Source organism: Stegodyphus dumicola, chromosome 5, assembly GCF_044657685.1.
Source record: "Stegodyphus dumicola isolate Sdum_Otavi_A_Nest chromosome 5, ASM4465768v1".
Taxonomy (NCBI): domain Eukaryota; kingdom Metazoa; phylum Arthropoda; class Arachnida; order Araneae; family Eresidae; genus Stegodyphus; species Stegodyphus dumicola.
In genome coordinates this window covers 122,231,816-122,250,830 of record NC_140772.1, presented here as the reverse complement: position 1 = coordinate 122,250,830, position 19,015 = coordinate 122,231,816, and the positions used below count along the sequence as shown (strand labels likewise).

General features: G+C 31.2%; 1 long non-coding RNA gene across 3 annotated transcripts in view; it reads right to left on the bottom strand.

Moving 5' to 3' along the window:
- LOC146997215 (uncharacterized) overlaps positions 1 to 16,784 on the bottom strand; it is a 28,148-nt gene extending 11,364 nt beyond the window's left edge. For all 3 annotated transcript variants that reach the window (XR_015041211.1, XR_015041213.1, XR_015041212.1), the window contains exon 1: positions 12,397 to 16,784. This is a non-coding gene — a long non-coding RNA (uncharacterized LOC146997215). The remainder of the gene's footprint in view (positions 1 to 12,396) is intronic.
- Between the last annotated feature and the right edge of the window lie 2,231 nt (positions 16,785 to 19,015).

Below are 19,015 nucleotides of genomic sequence, written 5' to 3'. Positions count from 1 at the left end.
AGGACATGCTCTCTTTCTTCCTCTTTTCTTTGTAAAAAAACTTTACATCATGCCATCGTATAATATTACGCTGGGTTAGCGATCAAACGTGGGCACTCCTTGTTGCGAACTTTTCGAGTTTGCCTGAGCTGAGATCACGAAATACGTTGTTTCACATCAAGACGAAGTAGGTGGGGCTTATGTGGAAAGGCGGAACTAGATGCGCAGGATATCGAATCAAAGAAGAGCAACCAACCGTAAAACAAGAGCTGACTTCAATAATTTCAGCCATCAGTGCTGGTGCCATCTGTCGGACATAAGGATAACCACGTGCATTCTCCAGTACACAAAACTCCATGTAAAAATTTAAGGAATGCTCATAAACTGTACAAAGAAGAGCTAGAGATTAAAAAGGAGGAGCGAGAATCTAAAAAAAAAAAGCAATTAAACATTGCAGAAAATAAAGAAGAAAATAAAAATGTATCAATGGATTGTATGAAAGCTGCTGAAAAGAAATCGAGACAAACTCGCAGACGGAAATTAAAAAAGTTGGCTGCAAAAGTAGCAAAAAAGAAAAAGCTTTTTCCCTAAAAATTTTTAATCAGGATCGAGTGAGACTGAGACAAAATAGCTATTTTTTTGTATTCCTCCTTTAACTATGTTATTTTGTAACTATATTATCTCATATGACTACTTTTTCTGGTGTTATACAAAGTACTGTTTATTGAAGATAATTGAGAGCTCTAGTAACAGTTATATATTATCTCTAAAACTTGTTATTGCCTGAAAATGGGCAGTAATATATAACATAAATATGTATATTAGTGTGTTGTAATGCTTTGTACAGTATTCATGTATCAACTGTTAAATTAAGTTACATAAATAGCATCTTAAAGAAGGTTAATTCATTACAATCTCTTGGTGATTTATTAATTTTTTTTTACAAGATAAAATTAATAGCAAAATAGTAAGTACAAGTATTATTTTAGTTTAATTATATGTATATGTTTAATACTTTTTACATTAAAATGTTTTTTTTTTTTTTTGAGGTCGCGCGTGCGCAATTAGTTTTTGTGTAATTTTGTGTCCGCGCGTTATTCAGCTTTTTTTGCCAACATGCGCTTTCATGCCTGTATTGTAGTATTACAATGCAGAATTACTGAAGTCATAACATCCATCCCTCATGTAACGTTGACCAACACAAGGATGGAATTGAAATATCACCTGGATATCCTTTGGGCAATGAAAGAATCACATGTAGAAATTTACACAAAACTTACTACACACACAAAAGTACACAAAAACTTGAATATGTTACATGCAATTCAAGGTAAAAAAGTATGTGTCTTTATGTCATATTTTATGTGTTATGAATATTTATAAGCAGGGAAGGAATTCCTGGATACCCTGTATTACATAATTACCAACTTCCAATTTTAGAAGGAAATTCCTAATTTTTCATTATATCTCCTGATTTCAAATTTTTATCTTTTACAAAGTAAAACATTTCCTGCCAATAAATGCAGTTTATTAAGTAAAGGAAACTGAAATTGGGCTAATTCCATTCTTTCACTTCTAATGATTTTCAGCATAACTTTTCCTATTAAATTTTATTTGATTTGTCTTAATTTGCTGTAGGTATTTACAGAACTTTTCATCGTGATTCGAGCAACATTTAATCAGTTAATATTTATGTTTAATTTATTTTACATGAAAAAATGATATTTTAATTTATTCACATATAGTAAGTTTGTTTACATAATACAGTCAAAAGTCGTTAATTCGGACACCCATAATCCGGACCTCAAAGCTACAAACTTTCTGCGCATGCGTCGCGTTCACGCATGCGCACAGGCGTTTACAGGAGCGCATAAGACCCTTACACTGCGAATATGTTTGTGCGCATGCGCGTTTAATGTGTAACGGAGTTATACGCTAAGCTAAAGTTATCTAATTCAGTTAATGTTGCAGATTGCGTTGTTCCTTAATCTTCGAATCGTATCCGGCTTATTATTTTTTGCAGACTGTTAGAGCAATTTTATAAAAGTAAGCTTGAACTTTCGATTATGTCAAATAGAATTTCCGATATATATTTACTACAAAGCGAAAGTATGTTTTGAAATCCGAAATCTGTTTATCAATTTCACACTGCTCTGCGGCAGAGGGGGGGGGCAGAAACGTCATTATTAGATTATGATAGATTAGAAAGATTATGTCAAATAGAATTTCCGATATATATTTACTAATATGTAATTTGTATCTACAAAGCGAAAGTATGTTTTGAAATCCGAAATCTGTTTATCAATTTCACGCTGGGGATTGGAAGTTGATCTGTCAGCACTATCCTTATCTTCAGAGCAGATGTTTTTATTTTATTTGGTTTATAATTCCGTACTATTTGTATAGTAGTATTTCATCTCGATATACTCCGTCTTTGATATGATTTAAATCAAGTTCCTCGTCATTATAATTCGCTTCCGATAGTGAAGAAAGTGACCCAGAGGTTATTGAAAACGAAAACATTTCGATTGACAAATTAGTCAGTATTCTCAACACAGCAATTATAGGACTTGAACAGCGGAACTTTGTAACTAAACAAGAAATTATGTCTGTTTAATAGAATTAAAGAGAAAGTATTATCACATGAAACGAAGCAACTTACATTGAAGGAAATGTTTAATAAAGTAAACAAATAAATATTAAGCTTTTTCTTTTTGTAAATTTTGATACCCTTTAGATCATAATTGTTCTTTATTTCATAAATTATGGTTTCATATTTTTAATTTTGTAATTTCTGCATGCCATCTTACCAGATTTAAACTGATGATCTATGATCCGGAAAAATCGATAATCCGGAATCGCCGAAGTCCCGACGAGTCCGGATTAACGACTTTTGACTGTAGTATGAACATTAATTATTCATTTTATTTTCATCCTACTGAAAAAGTACGTCATTAAATAAAATTCTGCCTTGCTCAGGATCTTCTCACATTACAAAAATATAAAACTGAAGTAGCCAAAGAATATAAAATGTAGAATATCTAATTAAATATTAATATATTTTACACCAGAAACACATTATAAATAGCTCAATAGTCAATCACAATAGTATATTACAAAAAAATTTTGAATTAATATGGAGTTATTTTGAAATGACATTGCTGCCCAGAAAAAAAAAAAAAAAAAAAAGAACACCACTTCTTGGCAACTCCTGGTTTTCTGCAAGATTCTCCGCTTTTTCATATTTTGAAATTACCAGCTATGATGTAATGAAAGGAATTGATTATATTTTCATCAGGTAAGGATGTTTTACACCAGTTTATAAAATACTACTTATAGTTGTCATAACAAGCATCATCTATATATAATACACATTAAAGTAAATGACTTGAATTTTGCATGTTTAGGTGTACTTAATGGAATGATGTACAGATTGGAAATATTAAACTGTATTGGTTTGAGCTAAAATAATAATTACTGAGGTAGATTTTTTAAAATTTTTTAATTTTTAAAAAATTTTTTATTCTATAGGTTGGTACATAATGTTTGCCTTGGTAAAGATAACAGTGCATTAAAATTGTATCAGAGTTTGCAGGAGCATATCCTAGATTTTACTCCACAAGCTCAATCTGTAAGTAATAGCTTCATATTTTTTTTCTGGTATAAAATTTTGACTAATGTTTAATATTTTGTATAGTTTTTTTATTGCATAAAGGTATCTGTAATTAGCTTTTTCAGAAAACTATTAAGCAAAGTTAATATGGTAAGGATTATATACAGCCTTTATCTGTTTTATGAAAATAGAACAATTTTGTTCAATCATACTTGATGTAAAAAGGCGTATAGTGTAAAGGTAATTATCAATCATTGTATGACCAAATTTTGTATACTTTTGAGGCCTTAAAAGAACTGTTAAGTAATATCAACTAAGTTAATTTAAATTAGTGCTAAAAATAAGAATAGTATGCAGAGTCAAAATAAACAGAAATAACATGTAAACTCAACTGGGACGATAGCTAAAAATATAGGAGTTTAGAGATAATAGCAATGACAACCTTGAATTAAGCTGTGTCAAAAGTAGTGATGGGCAACTTCGGTACATTCTTGTACCCCGTACGAGAGTAACGGGTACAGACAAGTACCCGGTACAAAATACCCGTTACTCAAGTAACCATTACTTTGAAAAGTACCGAAAACCGATTTCAAGTACCGAATACCCAAGTAACGATTTGGAGAACCGAAGTAACGAAATACCGGAGTAACGGTTTGCTGTACCATAGTACCCTAGTAACGGTTTGCTGTACTGGAGTACCCTAGTAACAATTTGGAGTACCAAAGTACCCTAGTAACGATTTGGAGTACCGAAGTGCCCTAGTAACGATTTGGAGTACTGATAACGATTTTGTGCACTGAAGGAACTCTGCCACGTCACCACGTGTTTGATTTTATCTGTACGGAGTAAGATTTTGAATATCAGAAAACATATCAACTACGGAAGTGTCTGAGGAGCAGACTATTCATGGACAAGAGGAGCGCATATCACCATTTCACAAATACAACCAGATACTACTGTCCTCGTACCAAAACCGAAGTGAGCTGAACCCTCATCGATCCTCCAGTAACGAATACCGAAAAGCACCCGTTTCGGTACAGAAGTAATGAATACCGAAAAGCACCCGTTTCGGTACAGAAGTAACGAATACCGAAAAGTATCCGTTTCGGTACAGAAGTAACGAATACCGAAAAGTACCCGTTTTGGTACAGAAGTAACGAATACCAAAAAGTACCCGTTTCGGTACAAAAGTAACGAATACCGAAAAGTACCGATTTCGGTACTGAAGTAACAGGTACTTGGATGTACCGATTTTCAGTACCCGTTACAAAATACCCGGTTCGGTAGTACCGACTCATCACTAGTCAAAAGGGGATGCTGGTAGGCAATACAGGGTACTGTGGTAAAAGGGTACTTCCTTGTTGATCCCCCTTATTTAAGCAGTGCACAGATAATTATCAATGAGTCTTAATCAAGAAAAAATTAAGAACGTGTGCAACAAACATATTTACATCTCATATGCAGTCTGTAACTAGTATATTTCCATGATTCTTTTGAATGTAGACACAAAAACATTTACTGATCCCAAGAATTTCTCCATATAAATGCTTAAACTTACAACTTTAAATCTATTATCCCTCAAGTTAATGGATTGTGCCAAAGCAGCAGTTCTACTCAAACCTCTTTTCATAGCAGGTGGACTAAAATTCAGAATGGTTAGGGCTGCTCTTTGTTTGGCAATAATTTAGGCACAGTTTAAATAGCAGAGGTTGTAATAATTAGGAAATATTGGTGGACAGAGAAAAAATTGTCATTTTTATTCACCAGGTCAACATGACTGTAGTTCAATTATCTATGTGCCTCAAAGCTAAAAGTCAGTATTTGATAGCTCGTATTACAGACTTGGAAGTATGACAGCATTAGAATGATTAAATCTATCATAGATCATCAAAATGGTAGACAAAACTCTGTATACTTGCATATTTTTTAGCAGTCGAAGCTATATTTTTCTCCAGCTGATGCTTTGAAAGAAGCAGCAAATGTTATTTTTACATTTTTCTTTTTTCTCATGAAACCCCCAAATCTCTTTAGATTTCTTTCATAAATTGAAAAATGTGGTATGGAAGACTTTTTTTGTGAAAAAAGTGATATAAAGTAGGATTATCTGTATATGTATCAAATAATGTTTTTCTTTCCCATTAATTTATGAATGTCAATATTATCAGTTTTGATGTATTCATGTATTCAGTTTTAGAAAACTGAAGTAAACTAAAACTGTTAAACTGTGTTTCATGTTAATTTTTTCATACAGTGTCTCACAAAAATTATCGGTGACTATAAATTTTTGTAAGTAATAGGAGAAAAGCTTTTAAATAAAATATTAAAAAATATTCCCTTTGAATTCATATTTTCTTAGCTCTGTTTTTGTACTAAATTAATTTGAAAAAATTAAATAGTAAATTAAAAAAATTAAATGTTTTGCTTTTGCTATTTTTACTGCCATATATTTCATCAAGCTGCAGATTTTGTTTTTAGCAATTTCCTGATCAAATTTTATTTAATTTTAGTGTCCTTATGTTTGAGAGACAACTGTAAAATTTTATTTTCAAATGAAATTATATCTGTGAAATTATGTTTGGGATGTTTAAGAGTTGTGCAGATATTTTCAAAAGTTAGGGAGTATTATTGAGTGACAAGAACTTCTGTGTGTTTTCCATTTTATTGACTATATATTCTCAAAGGATTTATAGCATTTTAGGCTGAAATGGGGAAAAAAGATATCACAAAATTAATCGGGCATTTTCATAATTTCTAACTAAAATTGTTTGTAATAAATAAAAAACAGTATTTTATGGAATTAGAATAAAGAATCTAGGCAAAAATCTAAAAATCATTTGCTATTTTAATTCAAATTTTCTTTTTAGAAAATGTTTGTTATTTTAGTTTTTCTTGCAGTGGTTATTTTAATGTATTCTTGCAATGAAAGGGAACATTGTTAGAAACTCACAGATTAGTTATTGATTTCCATCAAAAGAAAGGGAAATTTATTAGAAAAATTGCCTATTTACTTATATATATATATATATATATATATAAACCTGGACGACCATTTAAGTTATCTTATTCTTATAGAATGAAGCATTTTATTCTAAGGAATATTAAAAGGAATCAAGACTGAGTGCTCCTAAACTTGTTGCGGAACTTCTTGAATTATATGGAATATGTGTAAATCCATAAACTGTAAGAAGAGTAATGCAATTTGTAGGATAGTATTATTGGAGCATTGGTATTGTAGAGTATTGGTATTGGAGCAGTATCATGGTAGTTGTAGGTAGAAGCGAGTAGCAAGAAGAAAATTTTATATTGGTTAAAGAAAAAATCGAAAATTTCAACTCGCTTTCACAAAATTGATGAAACAAAAGACACCTGACTGCTGGAAAAAAGTGTTGTTTGCTGATGAAAGCAAATTAACATTTTTTGCTCAGTTGGACAAGTGCTGGTGTGTAGGAAACTCAAAGAAGAGTTTCGAAAGCAAAACTTAGTAGCAAGTATTAAACATGAAGGAGTATGAGTTATGGTATGGAGAATCTATGCCACATTCCAGTGTTGGTAGTATAGAGTTTATGGATGGTATTATGGATCAGTATAAGTACCTTGACATCTTGAAGTGAAATTTGGCATCGTCAGCACAAAAACTTACTGTTCAAAATAGTTTCAAATTCTACCAGGGCAATGATCCAAAGCATACTGTGCACAATTAGACTCTGGCTGTTATATAAGTGTCCAAAAGTAATTAAGGCAGTATTCCAATCGCCAGAATGGAATCCTATTGAACATATTTCGAAGGAACTAGAAACAAAAATTGAAAATTGAGCATATTTTCATAGCAGTAATCCAAGAGGAGTGGCATAAAAATACTTCAAAAAATAACAGAAAACTCGTAAAATCAATGCCACAAAGATTAAATGTTGTTGTTGTCTTATTCATATTACATGGAACAATGCTTTCGAGAGCCTACTCCAAAGAGAGGTTGGACTTCCAGGAGAACCCGGGCCCTTCGGTACCGTAGTGGGCTTCCCTAACCACTATACCGTTTGGGCGACCAAAGATTAAATGAAGTGATCAAGTGTAAAGGTGATCTCATGAAAGACTAAGAAGCAAAAACAATGTAAATTTTTTACTATTACTTAAAGTATCTGATTATTTTTGTGAGTAAATTTTTCCCTATTAAATAAACGATATTGATTTTTGAATTTAATTTTCATCTTTTTGAAAATGCATTAACTAAAAAAAAAATTTGAATTTTTATATTATCAAAATAAAACCTTTCTTTTTGTTTTAGTTTATTTTATGTTCATTAAAGAATACAAAAATTGCTTTCTGTTTGGCTTATGGCTGCAAAACCAAGCTCTGCAGTGAACTATTTGTATTTTAGTTACATATGTAGGAATTATAGGTTTTTGAAAAACTGTATAATCTCAAGATTTAAAATCACTTCATAATGTTGAAATTGCCTTAACAGCTGCAAATTCTTTTTGATAATATTCGCTTTATTACTGAATATTCTCTTTTGTTTCCAGTCTTGATTCGTAATGTATTTGAATTCTTTATTCTTTATTTTATGAATATCTTAATTATGAAATTTTTCTCATTTACTAATTTCTCTTCAAGCTGCTGTCTATGGTTATGTGTTATTAATAGTCAAAAGTCGTTAATCCGGACTCGTCGGGACTTCGGCGATTCCGGATTATTGATTTTTCCGGATTATAGATCATCAGTTTAAATCTGGTAAGATGGCATGCAGAAATTATAAAATTAAAAATATGAAACCGTAATTTATGAAATAAAGAACAATTATGATCTAAAGGTTATCAAAATAAAAAAAAAAAAAAAAAAAAAGCAGCTTAATATTTATTTGTTTACTTTATTAAACATTTCTTTTAATGTAAGTTGTTTAAGTTGCTTCGTTTTTTATGTGATAATACATTCTCTTTAATTCTATAAACAGACATAATTTCTTGTTCAGTTATAAAGTTCCATTGTTCAAGTCCTGTAATTGCTGTGTCTACTGACTAATTTATGAATCGAAATTTTTCCGTTTTCAATAACCTCTGTCACTTTCTTCGCTATCGGAAGCGAATTATAATAACGAGGAATTTGATTTAAATCATATGAAAGACGGAGTACATCGAGATGAAATACTACATTTAATAAGGAATTATAAGCCAAATAAAATAAAAACATCTGCCCTGAAGATAAGGATAGTGCTGACAGATCAACTTCCAATTCATTGCACACCCTGGCATTAAAGATAAACAAAGTTTAGATAAATAAACGTTAAAGTTTAGATAAATAAAGGATATGCCTTTATCCATTTTTTGCAGCAATTCCACTTTTTGTTTAATGAACTTCGAAACATACTTTCGCTTTGTAGATCCTTTACATATTAATAAATATATATTAGAAATTCTATTTCACATAATCGAAAGTTCAAGCTTACTTTTATAAAATTGCTCTAATAGTCTGCAAAAAATAATAAGCCGGATCCAATTTGAAGATTAAGGAACAACGCAATCTGCAACATTAACTGAAATAGATAATTTTAGCTTAGCTTATACTGTCCATTGTACATTGTACACTCGTAAACATATTTTGCACATGCGCACAAGCATATTCGCAGCCGCAAAGGTCTTACGTGCATGCGTCAATGCGACGCATGCACAGAAAGTTTGTAGCTTTGAGGTCCGGATTATAGATCATTCCGGATTATGGGTGTCCGAATTAACGACTTTTGACTGTAGTTCATTTTTCTTTTTGTTTTTCGAGAGGAAGGCTAAAATATAAATTGTATGTGAGTTTGAATGTAAAATTCTTTTTTTTTTGTATGTATATATGTGATATTTTGATTTGAAGAAAGAAAGGTTGCAACAGATTTGCATTGGAGAGGCTTAACTGCCTAGTTAAAAAGGTGATGCTCGAATGCGGATGTGGCCACTTAAAAACCATAATTTTATTCCATGATAATGCACATCCAATTGTTTTTTGTGTACACAAGATAGTTCTATATCATAGTTAGCAACAGTAATTTTTATGTGCACTGCACAAAAAAAGGGGGGGACAGTTCTATAACTCTTGTTCCACTGTGCCAATTGACAAAATTCATATTGTGTTTTTCATGTCTTGAAAGCGTGACTTAGGATATGTATTAGATTTATATATGGCACTATTCTAACATAGGTATTTTGACACAAAATCACACTTTTTCTGAAATAACATACCAATTTTTTTCCGTAATTATGCCAGTCTGCAAAATTTTGTAAAAATCGTATGAGTAGTTTTTAAAAAAATTAGCTCTCAAAATTTTAGCTCCTTAACGTTAATTACATTTGATATATATTTATTAATATCTCTTTTTTTATTAAAGTTTTTTGATTTTTCCTTTCTCGTTTCGAAATTTACGTTCATTCCAAATAAAATTCACCCATTTTTTATGATTTATTTTTAAAATTTGTATTTTTAAATAATTTTTATAAATTTTTTGAAAAAAAATTTTGAATTATAACCCATAAAATTTTACCACCATCTTAAAGTAGGTGTAGTTATCCAAGCTAAGCATATCTACAAAAAATTAGAGTTTTTTTATTCAACATTTTCTAACGCCAAATGTGGTTTATGGATTTTTTGTTATAGTGAATTGCCACAGCTATTTTTAACCTTAAATTTCAAATAAAGTTTTACGGAGAACTAATTATATGAAATTTTTTCCCTCAAAGATTCGTAATAAATATTTATTAATACTATATGAAAAGCTACTTTCTTAAAATTATGGATATTATTCAAAATTTTAACTTTCTTTTTAATTTCTTCCTTTTTTAAAAAATATTTGTGTTTTTAGTAAATTTTTACCTTTACCATGTTATTGTCTGGTACTTTACTTTAAGTGCATTTAAATTGAATTGTCTAAAACTGAAAAAGTTTGTTTAATGTTTATTTTCACAATGTTTTTAAGCAACAGGACGTTGACAGTTTGGGTCATGTCCCAGTTTAATATATATATAAATTTTTACATTAATTCTCTTAGAAAGAATATTTTAAGTAAATAATTCTACTAATTGTATAAAAAACATGATCTTTAATATGATTTAGTTTGTTTGCAGCCAATATAATAATCAGTCTCTCGGTGGTGCAGAATAAACACTGCTCGAGTGTTTTATTTCTTTGTCATTTAGCAAAAAATCTTTTAATTAAAATATTTATACTTTGGACTTTGCTTTAAACTTTATTTATAGTTAAAATGTCTAGAAAATGAAAAAGTGTCTTCAGCTGGAAACGCAATTGATGTAATTGATATTTTAAAAAATTTGACAAGAATGCAAAATTTATGGAAGTGTAACAATTGAAAAATCTTAATTTTCTTGTGTGAGCACTAAAAATAAATGTAGAAGGAAAGAAGAAAATAAAATAAGCAAAAATTTGAAGGAGAATTTGGCGTCAGAAATACCAAGGTGTTTCGAAAAGTTGGACGGTTTTGTATATACTTGCAGAATGCCTGAAGAAAAAAAGCAAGCCATTAAGGGGGAAAAAATTAAATTAGTATTTTTTTTTATTTAAAACTTTTTTATCGTATGATATATTTGATTCTTGCAATTTCAAAAATAAAATATTTGACTAAGGTATGAATAACATTTTAAGAAACTAAATGTAGGATGATAAAATTGTGTAAAGCAATGTGCACAATGTTAAAGCTATTTAAAGCAATATATGCAAGTCACCCTAAGTTAAAATCTCGATTATACTTCCTTCTCATTTATATATCTTTTCTAAACGGAACATTGAAAGGCGTGTTAACTGTGCTTTACTGTATTTTCTCTTTTAATATATTCAATTTTCAGATGCATCGTAGTCTATTCTTTCAAAAGAAATGCAATTTAAATAAATAAAATAAAATCCTGAAAAATTTATATTAATAAATATATTTAAAATGCTCAGTTCGAATGAATAAATAGAAAATTTTAAAATAAAAGTCTGAAAATTTAAAAATTACCTAAAACAACAACTATGGCAAAGAAAAAGAAAAAAAAAAAAAAAATTACAAAGAAAATTATCTGAAGAAAATAAATGATGCACCTTTTATTGAAACTACCCAAATCGAATGGGTAAATAGAAATTTTTAAAACAGTTATTCGAAAGAAACCATGCAACTTAAACAATTAAAATGAAATTCGAAAAGAAAAAATTACTTGAAGTAATAACAGTTATAATTAAATATATAATATAAAGAACATTATTTGAAAAAAGGAACGATTGTGACTTTCTTCCGCTCAAGGGAAAGGAAAATAGGTTACCATATATTAAGAAGTTCGTCAAGTAAACTATTCTTCCTGCAAACTGAAAAAAAAAAAAAAAAAAAAAAAAAAAAAAAAAAAAAAAAAAAACACAAACATAAATTTGTGAATTTCTCTGTAAATTTCCCAACAAATTTAACAAAATTTCATATTTAGGCATAATTTGAGTCGTAGAATCGAAATATGGAAAAAAATTGGTATGTTATTTCAGAAAAAGTCCAATTTTGTGTCAAAATAACTGTGTTAGAATAGAGCTACAGTACACTCCTGATTATCCGCAGAATAGGGTGGTGCGGCCGCCGCGGATAACAAAAATCACGCATAATCCGAAAAAAGCTAAAAACGGGTATAGCAAAAGAGAAAACAGTCATTCCAACTTTGAAAAATTGTTTTATGTACAATAAAACAGAAAATAAACAGCAGGAAATGTTTAACTAATGCTTAATATTTTAGTATATCACTCAAAACTAACCTAAAATGCATTTTGTTAATGAAAACAGAAAAGTGCTTTGTACTTACGAGAGGCATCAAGGATACACAGAAAAATTATAACATATGTACTGTTTTAATACTGTAATGTATTATGTAATTACAAGAGCATAACTGTAAAACTACACCTTTTTGAAGCAATCAGTCATTTGTGTTTGCTTTTTGCTTTGGAAGCATTTTCTCTTGATCTGAGATTGCATTTTTCGTAGCATAAGTTTCTTGGCTAACTCTGTGTCGTCTTGTTCTTCCAAATAGCTCAGTAATCCGTCTTCACAATTTCATCATCTATCAAGTGTTCGAAGTCAGGTTCGTTGACGTCACACTCCAACCACTCGTTAATGTTTTCAGCATCGATGTTCTCACCACCCGGAACTGTTTACATTATATCGGCAAAAGTTGCCGTGGGCGTGTCTACATTTTCATTCTCTTCTTCACAACTCAAAGGGGTTAGGTTGTTGTTGGCTTCAGCATTGGGCATGAGTTTTCTCCATGATTTATGAGGGTTGACGGTTTCACTGAGTCCCATGCAGATGCTGTCCAAGATTGTGTAGTGTTTCCAAAACTCTTTCGGATCATAACCTTCTTCAATTTTGGTCATTAGCAGCTTGATTTGGTATGTTCTCTTCATTGTTGCAATGACTCCTTGGTCCATGGGTTGGATTAGCACAGTAACGCTTGGGGGGGGGAGAAAAGTCGCAAAAATGTGTCCATCAGAAGACTTTAGCACGCTTGTTGCTAAGTGAGAAAGTGTGTTGTCGATCAATAGCACAGCTTTTTGAGGCAGGTTTTTCGATTTAAGATGTTTACGCACTTGAAGAACAAACATTTTTTCGAACCATCTTGAAAAATGTGTCGGTTCATCCATTCTTTTTTTTTGGGGGGGGGTTAAATTAATCAATGGGCAAATTTTCTATCCTTGTGGCTTTAAAAGATCTCTCTCTTTTTTTTTTTTTTTACTTTCCAATGACAAAAAGTCTAAGTTTATGTTCACCGGTAGCATTACATTAAGACATGATAGTGATCCTTTCCTTGCTGCTTTTATGACCCGCTGCTTTACTTTCACTTTCAGATGCTAAAGTGTGAGTGGGAAGATATTTCCACAAAAGTCCCGATTTGTCAGCATTGTAAATATGTTCAAAAGATAGCTGTTCTTTTAAAACAAATTCTTCAAATTCATGGTGGAAATCGTCGGCTGCTTGTTATTCACCACTAAGTTTCTCCCAATGAAGTTCAATTTCTCGAATTCCATGTCGCTACTTAGAACGAGTCAACTAGCCAAAAGACGCATCAAAAGAAATTTAACTCGGACTGGTTCGCAAACACTATTAGGCTTAAACTAACAATGCCGAGTGAAAGGAAGTGGATGTGTCAGTAAGATTAAGATGAGAAAGGGTGGTGAAGCGAGCACTACAAGGGTGAGTAATCACTTACTCATCATAGGGGCCGAGGGTAAGGTTCCGAGAAGGCCTGGGATATTTTTGCCATAAATAAGCACGATGTTTAGTAAATTTAACATTTCACTCAGTTTTGTGAACATTTTTATTTTCTTTGCTTTACGCTTGGGGGGGGGGAAACTTTATGTCATGCGCGGATAATCCGCTCTGTGCATAATTCGCCTACGAATAATCGGGAGTCTACTGTATATATAAATGTAATATATATCCTAAGTCGCGCTTTTGAGACATGAAGAACACAATTTGAATTTTGTGAATCGGCTCAGCCGAAAAGGCAGATATAGAACTGTCCCCCCCCCCTTTTTTTTTTTTTTTTTTTTGCGCAGTGTACATAGGTTGACACCATACTATGTCATCTTAGATCAGGAACAAAGGAGGACAATTATGCATAGCAGCACAGAGGTTTTGCAGTGCAAGAGAAGTTATGAAAATGAATGACATAATTGCACGCGAAGCAGCATTTATATTAGGCAGGTACATATATGTACAGCCAAGCACAATTGGTTAATTTTAGGTTTTAGTTCTCTTTGCAAGCCGTTTATATAACGGTCATATGATCTTGGAGAGATCTCAAATTTGGGAGAAAAGATGAACTTAGGGGATGAACACCAAATTTAGAATAGTCATTCTGAGGCTGCCAATTATTTCTCAGTGTAGTAGCCATCATATTTTATTATATCTTACATATATATATCTATATAAGGTATAATAAATATATATATATGTAAGATAAAAAAATATGAAAGCAAACTTCTAAATTTAATTCACTATAACCTCTTTTATTTTCTATTTCATTTGGAAACTTCATCTATCTGTCCTAAAAATAGCACTTAAGTCGAAACTGCATCATTTAAATTAATCATGCGATCTTACGTAATCCTTAATGCAGATGCCTCTTGCCAATCACCGAATTGCAAACCAAAACTTTTCTCTTCGTGTGCTTCCATCTTGCATAACTATGCACTTCAGCTTTGCTCTCTACTCTGCTAAGATGTAATTTCGCTGGCTTGCTTTCCATCTCAACAATATCAAAAATGTAAATCTTCTGTGGAAAGGCACGACTAGAGTGCCAAGTGATTGTGGCAACAAATTATCAATTGCAAATGAAAATGGAATTAAAATTGCCACGACTGCCAAGTTCTTTAGATACTATGCAATCAAAATTCTTGTTCAATATGGATCTAAGCACAATTCGACAGTGTTCCGGCTTTTCCTTGTGCTCATAAATATAGCGTAGAAGTGCTGATCCATAATGACTAGGAAATTGGAGGCGAATGCAGGTTTAAATCTTCATTTTTTATTTTAGCAAACATGTTGCGGTGAAAATCAAGTTGGCACATTGATTGTACCTATTTCAAGAGATTTTACATTTTAGATAAATTTGCAATAAGAAAGAAAAAGCAGACAGACTGCAGTGTGGCCAGGCCAAAGCATAGAAAGCAAGTGCGTAATGTTCAGGATGAAATCTAAGTCAAACTGAGCTAGTTTTGGTTTTCAAAGCATTCTGATTGGACAGTCAATATTGCTGTAAAATTATTATTGGCTGGCTGAGTTTTAGTTCCATTTACATCATCATAATTACGTAAGAATCATATGGCATAGAATAGTCTCGAAATGACGCAGTACAGAGAGGGGTTACTATTTTTAGAATAGAGAAGGGAAATTTACGTTGCTAATTTAATCTTTTTGGCCTACTGAGCTTTCAACGATTTTGTTGACTTTTATTTTAAACATTGTAAAAGATTTCTTTATACATTTTTATACTTTTGTATTTACTTTTTTTTGTGTGTTTTTTTTCCTCTTTGTGTATGATTTCATTGAAAACTGATGTTATTACTTACAATTTTGCCTTTTTTACTTACGATTTGCATGTCTCGTGTAATACTTTGTGGTGCACCAGGATTTATTTTTCTTTAAATAAATAAAACATAAATAATTTAATCTTTTACATATTCATTATTTTTCTTACATATATGTATATATGTAATTATATTTAGGCTTGAACTGTTTTTCGCTTTGTATATTTATTCATTTATTTAATATACATATAATGTTGTTATTTTTTTTTAAATACTCAGACCTATTGCTTTGATGCTTTATAAAAAATTGTGATACTTTTCAAGGACATTCTTAGCATTAAGGGGAATGTAATTGCAATAAAGTATCCAGCGAATAATATACCTTTCTTAATAAATCTTTTGACCACATTTAATAATGCAGGAGGAATTGTCTGCATTTGAGTGCTGAAAAGAACCAGAACTGCATTTGTCATTTACATATTTACCATGAATTATTAACCATGCAGAATTAATCATTTCTTTTATTAGTAGAGGCTGACTGTATATGCCAAAAGGTTTTGCTTCAAATCCAAGAAAAGAACTGAATATTCAGTTTTTTTTCTCCTCTTAGAGTGTAATACACATCTATCTGTGATTCATCCGAGATGATATTCTTTATGATGTCATGTTGAAATGATCAAAAGAATCTTGTGTTCTTTTTAAGTTCTCATGGGATAGTATTTTGTACTTGGGGAAAAGAAGCTAGGCATAATTTCATATTTCTCTGATTTTAAGATGCATGTTTTTCCCCCATATGGATGTCTTTAAAAATGGAAAGCATCTTTGAGTAATAGATTTTTCCTAATCTTAAACAGATATATTGTCATTAATAAATCAAACATAATTTAAGAAAGAAATGTTTGCTAGATGTGTTTGAATTTTGTTATTTCATTTATTTTATTTTATTAAAATGAAAAATCTTCCCCTCCTCCCTTGATAGTGATACTGAAGTTAAAGAGAGGTGTGATAAAATAATGCTATCTTAGAATGGAAGAAAAATATTGCGTATTCCACTTTTTGTTACCTCTAAGTATGCTTGTACTCATTAGTGTAGATATTTATGTTTTTGTAGATGTTGATCAAAAAGTCTTTCCCTAATTATTTTGTATAAATTTTATGCCACCGCATACTGTAATGATACATAAATGCATACATATATTTAGCAGGTTGGTATTTTGTTAAAGAACAGGGTTCGTACGGTCCTTAAAAGTCCTTAATTTTGGCCAAAAGGAATAAACGGTCCTTAATTTTGCTCATTTGACATTTCTTATCATTTCTAATGATTGCCATTCTAAGTGTGAATTACGATTTCTCATGAATATGGAATTAAAATTACACAGCTCTTAACTAATCTGTTGGCGGATTTGCATTGCAAACGATTAAAAAAAACAATTAGCTACCCGAACGAAAGTATCGGTGTCTGATTGGCTATTCACGCAATCTTTCGAAACAGGTGTTATCCATAAATTTAGGCAGACTGTGACGAAAGCGTGAAGCTGGAAGTTCTTTAAGAGGCGAAAGTGATGATGAAGGTGCTCGAGAAAAAAAAAGGGAGGGGGGAGATTCTGAAAATATTTGCCAAAACTAGAGCAATTCCAACCTGGAAGGCCACAACCCTTCCGACGCCAATAGGAACGAGATGCCTGGAAAGTGCATTTTCAATAAACTGTGGCTTCATCAAGCTGACTACAAAGACTGGATATTGATGGATGGCAATCCTTAAATGTGGTCTTTGTCTGAAACAAATTGAAATTTCTAGAATGGGAGAGTCAGCACTGAAAATTCACATTAAAATTAAGTTTCGTTTTATCATTTCAATTTGTTTTTACACGGTTTTGCTTAGCTTAATTTCTGTGTTTGTTTCAATTAAGCCATAAATTAATTTTTTATCACCTTCTACGGAGTTTATTCTCTTTTGCACATACTATATGTATGGGATATCGGGATTATGAGTTTATTTCTGCAGAGGGTCTCTTATCGATTTCGCGGGAAATCTGTTGGCTCCATTTCGATTTTAGGTCGCCAAGGGCAAAATCGGTAACGCTAGCTGAGAAAAAGTGAAGTTCGGAAATACGTTTTGAAGCTTCAATAGACAATTAAGTATTTGGTTTAAACCTATGTTTTTGATAGTAATGCATAATTTTTGCTAATGGCGATACAATTATTAGTTGAAAATAACTAATTAAAATTTTTTAAATATTTTTAAAGCTGAAAACAACTAATTGAAACTAATTTTCCTGAATTAACTAGACGCAAAATTAACTTTCATGAATTACTAAAGTTATTGGGTAGAAGTTTAACTGAAAATATACATTCCGTATTATATATATATATATATATATATATATATATATATATTTATACAGTGTACAAAGTCCGAGGTCTGGACTCGTCGGGACTTCGGCGATCCTAGATTTGAGATTTTTCCGGATATTAGATCATTTTAAATCTACTAAGATGGCACGTAGAAATTATAAAATTGAAAATATGAAATCGTGATTTATGAAATAATGAAGCATTTATGATTTAAAGGGTATCAAAATTTACCAAAGAAAAGAGCTTAATATTTATATGTTTACTTTAATAAACATTTCTTTCAATGTGAGTTGTTTGATTTGTTTTCTCTGCTAATACTTTAGACTAATACTATAGACATATAATTTCTTGTTCAGTTATTAAGTTCCATTGTTCAAGTCCTGTAATTGCTGTGTCGAGAATTCCGAATAACTTGTCAATCAAAATTTTTTCTCGTTCAGTAACCTCTCTGTTACTTTCTTCACTATCGGTAGCTGTATTTTCTGGATTTAGAACCATACTACAGATTCCGCCCTCCGTTAATTGATTGATGATTGGGCATTGTCATTGCAATGAAAAACTTCTGTTTAACTTCGCTAAATTCTGCCGCCTGGTGCGGCCATGCGAGCTCTGGAGCTGGTTCTGGCTTTATGTGAATAACAAATCAGTTATTCTTAATTCAAATAGCACTAAATATAATCGTTTGTCCTATGAGTATCATTAACAAAATCTATTTTTAGCATAAGGAAAGAAATTTCTGCTAAATCTCCCCTTGTCAACATTTTAGCGCATTAAATTTAAATCTGTAATCGTATAATACTCTGTTATTTGGCATCGCTGCATGATTCATCACTCAAGTTGTCATTCGTTGATAAACATGCGGTGATGAAAGCAAAATACAATAAATAATGATTCGCGATTTCGGCATCAAGGATATAAAATATTAGTTGGTGTAAAATTAACAAATGTTTCGGTTTGAGATTATGCCAAGCAGATACGCAGCTATGGAGTCAAGTTACTAATCACACAAATTTATGCTAAAATAATTATTTCTTCAATAAT